Source organism: Montipora capricornis, chromosome 2 (assembly GCF_036669925.1).
Source record: "Montipora capricornis isolate CH-2021 chromosome 2, ASM3666992v2, whole genome shotgun sequence".
Lineage (NCBI taxonomy): Eukaryota > Metazoa > Cnidaria > Anthozoa > Scleractinia > Acroporidae > Montipora > Montipora capricornis.
The window spans coordinates 5,425,908-5,432,891 of record NC_090884.1 but is presented as its reverse complement, the minus strand read 5'-3'; the positions used below and the strand labels follow the sequence as shown (position 1 = coordinate 5,432,891).

General features: G+C 40.1%; 1 long non-coding RNA gene across 1 annotated transcript in view; it reads left to right on the top strand.

Moving 5' to 3' along the window:
* Positions 1–4,539: 4,539 nt before the first annotated feature.
* The window catches only part of LOC138038607 (uncharacterized), an 8,898-nt gene continuing 6,453 nt past the window's right edge, over positions 4,540–6,984 (top strand). Inside the window, exon 1 of the long non-coding RNA XR_011130262.1 lies at positions 4,540–4,680. This is a non-coding gene — a long non-coding RNA (uncharacterized lncRNA). The remainder of the gene's footprint in view (positions 4,681–6,984) is intronic.

Genomic DNA, 6,984 nt, shown 5'->3' with positions numbered 1-6,984 from the left:
TTTTTTTTAAATGCGTCTTTAATCTAAGTTAACATGCACAAAATAAAAATAATTCACCGTCCGGAAGCAGAGATATAAACGAGTAAAGTTGCAAAATCAGGAAATATGCGGGCGTTACAAGATCAGCATTTACGCATGCGTCACCCACTCATTCGAGTCCGCGCGCGAGTACAGTCCAACACAAGCGGATTTACGTGACCATTAAACCGTTTGGGTAGAATTTTCGTAGTTTTCGTGAATAGGAGATGTCTATTTATAGTCCATATATAGGAATTAGAAGAAAGGTGAGCGAAATTAGCGGTGTCTGTTTATTTCTTGGACACGCGATTAACCTGAACTTGTTTCTTTGTTTGTAAGCGCCAGGCGCTATCCCCGTGTGGGGACTGGATCTAGTTGAATAAAGAGATTGTGTTAGCACATGGAAGTACTGTAGTTTTGAATTTTTGAACCGGGCTTTCGAACAGCATTTCTCGCGCCCTAGAATATCCATTTCTGGTGACCCATTTTGAATCATAAGCTGACGTGAGCAGCGTTTAGAATTGCGTGTGTGGCGTACGTGTGCGCGTTCAGCTGAAAACCCTTTCGAGCCTCCTTAAGGAGGCCTTATATCGTTGCCATGGTGATGTTATTTTGGAGGAAAATGTGATGTGAGAAATCTGTGATGGGTACTTAGGGCGCGTTCGATTGACCCTATTCCGGAATAAAAATACGTGGAGTGATGATGATTGAAACGGTATGTTTGGTGCCTTTCGAAGCAGCAAGGATGACAAAAATATGTTTAAAATAGCATTTTAGCAGATGTTTGACAATTTTAATATGAATCTCCGCAAAAACGAAGGATTTTCAACTTGTGTTCCACGTATTCCTATACCGGAATACGGTCAATCGAACGCACCCTTAATACCGTGGCCAAATTTCGCCTTGATATGATTACCCTAACTGTATCTAAGGACAGAATATGTTTATTTGTTCGAAAAAAGGAGAAACTATTTCGAGCCACCTTAAATTTCTCAAACTTCGTCGCCTCGTCTCTCCTGCTCTTTTCTGCTCTTTATGCCGCTGCTCGTCACTAATATGATTTCCCGCCAGAAAAACGTGGGTTGCCAAATGCAACGCTACCACGCGATTTCCCGCCAAGGAAAATTGCCCTAAAACTCCCGTCCCCAGAAGCTGTCCTGACTCCCTACCTCCACCGCAACAGTAGAGAGCTTTGCATTCTCAGCGTCATTTTGGCGGGAAAAACGTGCTACCGTCGTCTTTTTAGCACGAGGTTTTGCAAAAATGTCGTCGTGTCAAAACAAGTCAACAACACAGTGCTCTTTCTGGATCTTTTCGCCGTTTTTCGTCATCATTATTCAGCTAGTGTTTTCTCGTAATTTTTTCGCTATATTAGGGCTATTTCTTGATATCTCTCCTCTCTCTCTCTCTCTCTCTCTCTCTCTCTCTGTCGTTGCTTGTCACTAACATTTTGCCTGTTTTCTCATGCTCTAAGTAGCTCTCTTTCACGTCAGTGAGCATCGCTTACTCGCCACCTCCTTTCTGTTTTTTGTCTCTCTCTTTCTCTTCTTTCCTCGTTTACGACATATTAAAAAAGTACTCAGCTTGTTTTCCTAAAACGCAGTGTTAAATGCAGTACGCTGGCCATGCAACTTCCCGCCAAAAAATACGCGGGCTCCAGCCCATGACACTTCCCGCCAAAACAACGCGGCTTCCAGCAGTACGACATTTCGCGTAATGGCCGGGCTTACATAAAATGTTGAACGAAATGCAAGGTTGGTTGTACAATAATTGTCAGAATCCTGCTCGAAAGCCTGCTTGCGCCCTTGGTTGGTGTTGTTTTACGTTACTGGCAAGACGCTGATCGGCCTATTATTCTTGATATCAGCCGTGTCTCCCTTCTTGTGGAGGATCATTATCAATGCGTTCTTCCAACCGCTGGGGACTTTTGCCATTCACAATGCATCTGTTGAACAGCTTGGTGAACATCTTGACAATGTCCCCCCTACAACCTGCAGAATGCCAGCGGTAATATTGTCATCCCCAGGAGCCTTATCATACTTTAGACGCTTGATTTGCGTCTCTCACTTCTGATCATACGATAGGAGAAGGGGGGGGGGGGGGGGGGGTGGACCTGTTTCCATGCAATGAACAAAAATGTGATGTGCGCGCTTCCTAAACCGGTTTGACCGGATTGACTAGTCCAGACACTTGGCTTGGGGTGCGGCGATTTAGAACGATTTCTTTCTCGCCCTCAGTGAGGTTCTGCTAACTAGGTGCAAGCTAGCAAACCAGCGCCAATATTGGAAACACACTGCATAAGTTTCGATACGATCTTTTAAATATTTGAGCCCGACATGAGATAACTTTGAGGATTGTTGCTTAAAAATTTCTAAATGTGCAAAGAATTTTAGCCATTTAGTTAAAACACGATGCTGTCATAACCAAATTCGTTTGTAATGAAACAAGTGTTAACAATGACGGCAGCAAAGATTTCCCTATCAAATCAACTAATGATGAACGCAACAACATCTTAATTTAGTTAAGAGATACCGTAGGTGGAATTTAAATTTTGAAATGACAAATTGGATCGAGAGCTGGGCAAAACAGGTTTCACCAAGGGTGATAAATTTAGCACTGAAACAGCTATTTTTGATAATCCATTCACCCACTCCTGACAAAAAGGGCTATTTTTAATTCGTCTACTGTGGGAAAATAAGAACACAATCCTGCATCCTCCTTGATCTAAGGCATTATGTTTCAAATTGCACTAATATTTTCGTGTTTCGCGTGGGAAGACAATATCAGAATTCCGCGGCAAAAATAGCAAACATCTTCTCTAAGTTCTCTGAACTTTTGCCCTCAAGAATTTATTAAGATACATCTTTCGCAACATGTGCAAATCAAAATTCGACATCAAGGGATTTTATTCAAAATGTACGAATTTTATATTGACTTCGTTGGTACCCGAAAAACGTCAGGTTTGAAAATCGTCTGAGCCTTTGTGGCTGTGGAGACTGAAGCACGTCTTGTGACTCTTGTGCTCAATGGGCGCGTGGCGATCATCTGCAAGCCACACAATTGGAATCATACCAACGGCACCAATATCAATATTTTGTTAACATTTCTCAGCGAGATCTGCATGCCCTTGGGGGACCTACTCGGATTCTCAGGCTGGCTCTTAAATCTTGATACATTTTATTTTGGTAATAAAAAATGACTATTTGAAACCCGCGTGACATTTTTTCCCCATAGCAATTTTCGTTTTCCATTGCTCACCAGAAACAATAACCAACAATGACCAACGTACACTCTTCGCCTGACAATTACCCCCGAAGGAGCTGAAAAGTGTGCGAAAGAACACGCGTTAAATACCACCCCGTGGTTAAATATAGATTGCAATTTAATCGAAGTGTGATAAACAATAAATATTTGTTTGCTTTAAAATTGGGTGTAGCTCGTATCACGCAAACCTGGTACGTTTCTGTTATGGCACGCGAGCCTATATCCTTTCTGACACTCGACTGTTTTGCACAATACGATCGAAAAGGAAAGATTCCTATTGTTTATAGTGTCAACAACATGCGCGCAGTATATCTAACTGACTTTGGACCTTTTATCTTAAAATCGTAGAAATGGACTCCGATTGGATCGAAGCAACAGACAAATTACGCTTGGTTTTAATGTCTACAATTAAATAAATATTGAGATGCTGAATTTGATTGATCGTTACAGATCGTGTTTATAACGGCTGGAACAGTAAACAATGCACTTCCGAAATATTTCAAGTGAAATGATCGGAATTTCACGAAATTCTAAGTTAAAAATAAGTCTTAGCTCTAATTCAACAATAGAGCAAATTCACGCATCTATTTTTAAAAAATAGCAAATCGGGATTTTTTCCCCTAATATAAACTTACACTTACACAAAAAGAAAAGAACTAAAAAGTAATTGAGGCATAAAATACGCTTAAAATTGCTTCCGTGTTCAGCTCTAGACCAAGGATGACCGTTACGTCTGATACTGATGCCATTCGATCCATGGTCGATCTACTTCCCGCGAAATTTCCATGACAACCACATGCCGAACAAAATTAATTGAAAGTCTTCGCTGAATACACAGAAAGGTAAAATAATTTGCCTTTGTTGACTTTGGTAGAATTATCGTGCCTACGTTGGCAAATCGATACTTACGTAAGGTATTCTTCCCCCTTTTTTTTTTTTTAACAAAAATAAGATGTTTGACGTGATGATCATCATGAAATGAGTATCTTCAAAAACTGATGTTCTCTTGTTATATAGGGACTTTTAAAGTTAAACACGCAGCGAAGTAGAGCCACGTTTTTAATATTTGATATAATACAACGTGGACTGCAATTTTTTGGCAAAATAAAATAATCACTACTTCCCGGAAAGATTATAGACATCGTGACCTATTTTAGCTGTCTCTCGCTGAGACAAAAACGTGGGCCGTCGACATCTTCTTATAGGGGGTGATATAAAAGCCGCCGAGTCACCCTTGGCGAATAAACACAATCATACCTTGGACCTTACATCATCGATTGTGCACACACTTTAAGATCTACACATAAGGTCGACAAATTCAGTTTTAAGAGCGACCACAACCTGAGCTTATTTCCTCTACAGATCCCTGATAGAAAATATTGCACGAGTTTTTATTGGGTAAGTGTTTATTTTACTGTGCAATATCGTTAAAAATGCCTGACCCGCTAGTTTGATGTCCGAAGTTTTAGACGCGCACAGTTCGTCTGGATCGAATGCAAATTTTTGCTTCGAATGCGACACCTTATCAACAAAGCACTAGAGATGTGGAAGCCTCGACTGCCATAAACAATTGAGTAAATATATGAGAAGCATCCTTATTCTACCAACTTAAATTGTGATTTGAGAATAAATTAGGGTTGAGCCTTGCTGAACTGACCGATTGAAAAGTCGTGTGAGCCGCGCGTGTGAGACGCGAGATTGGGTGGGGTAAGTCAGAAGGTCGCTCCATCTTGTCAGATTTTACTACAAAATGACCGAATGGGATGAACGACAATGTGGGTTGATTCTCAATCTTTATTACGAAGCTACTGAGATTATCATAATGGCTCGCTACCTATAACATGAAAAATTAGCAAAAAGATATTTGTTGCTACCGTTACAATTGGAAAACTAAATATTTTAAGCAAGAGCCGATACAACGTTGATTTGATTTTCGTGATGTACTATATTTCGGCTGGCCAAACCAGCCTTCTTCAGGTACAATGAGAGTTTACATTGAATTGCTTCTATGTACATATATATATAGCAAATGGAAAACCACATAGCCTTTTGAGAGCCTTAAGAGACAGAGATTATTCGCTTTTCAATCGGATTAATTCTTATGTCGAGTGATTTATTTTAAGCACAAGATGACCGAATCGAAGCCGTTTTAACGACTGGTCAATACTAACTAATTCACTGGGTAATTAAAGGTGCCTCGGAAAATTACGACCGCATGAAAATAGCGTGAGCGGCTGAAAGTGACGTATGCTCGCAGCTATCAATGCAACCACAGATCTTCCTACACTGCCAACCTATCGGTAGAAAATTGTTTGCGTCGATATAGTAGGGAAAGCGTAGCCCAGAATAAGTAACACAAAAATTAAGGCTGTTTTTAAGTCAAGGTTTGCGCGTTTGCAAATTGTCAACGCCTCGCGGACGGCCAGGAAAAAAAAAATCGCTTTGCGATGTCTCAAACGAACCGTCAAATTTCACGAGATTTGGCATTTTGGGTGTGCAAAGAAAGGCAATGACTGCCGAATAGAGATTGATGTTGCGGTTATCCCACGGAGTTATATGAGACCGTTGATTCTTCTACTTCGATCTCTGATGTTGAAACTTCCGGATGTACTTTCTGTATTTGACGGAATTAAGGGATTTACGGGCCACAAAAGTTGTTTTGTAGTTTAGAATGGTCAGCGAGTGATATAATTGTAGGTTAGTACCATAACATAAAGCAAAAGTCTACAAGTTTGTACATTTGTGCTGTGTACAATTATAAGAGTATGAAGATTACAACCTGCCTTAAAAGTCTTATCAAAAGTTATATAAAAGACTTAATCAATCTTCCCCTGAGCCGAAAAAATCAATATCTTGCGTAATTGATCTTTTTCGTCTAGAACGCTACAATGAAGAAACAAATGCAAGAATCAGAGTTTTAATTACAGAAGTTGACAATCGCCGAGACAGAATCTTGGCCTTTTATGGGAAAGACTCTGTGGAGAATTTTACTAGAAAATATTCAGTCAGGCATAATTGTATTCCGCTTTTCGATTTCTTGTTAGGTATGGGTATTCCCCTTCACTGACAAGTAAGACCTAAAAATGGAGAAAACGAGGGTTTATTCTCCATTTAGGAGTAAATTGAGCTAAATCTTCTTAAAACCTTTCATCGGATTCGAAAAGAATTAAACACAAGGAAATACAACAAGCCTTGACCTACCAAAACGTCGGCTAAGTTTTTTTCTTTCTTTTTTGAGTTCAATGCGTGGTAGTTCCATAAGCTTATTGATTGACAAATACCAGTTCTTTTCAGAAAAAGGTCGCCTTTATCTTCCGGAATTTTAGTCGTTTCGACGCCAATTGCGAAACTTGACTGCGGGAAAGTGAGTCACCACGAAGTCACAAGATAAATGAGACGCAAGCAGCCGTTTCTTTTTTCGGTAAAGCACGATGGAAGGCTATCAGCACAGGCATTTTCCAAACTATCGCGAGAAGACTTATATTAACGGCAATTATGTTCATTTAGCTTGAAACAACACCGCATTTTCTTTGTATTTTGTAGGGTGGGACTTCCTTTGTCAAAAGTCTATTGTTTCGGGGTGAAAATCAAATATAGCTACTTCCTTCCCCAATGTTGCTTTTAATAGCTTGGCGCAAAACCGCAAAAATTAAGCACATCCGTTGCTACGCAACAAAATTTTGAGGGGAGCATTTGTGACAG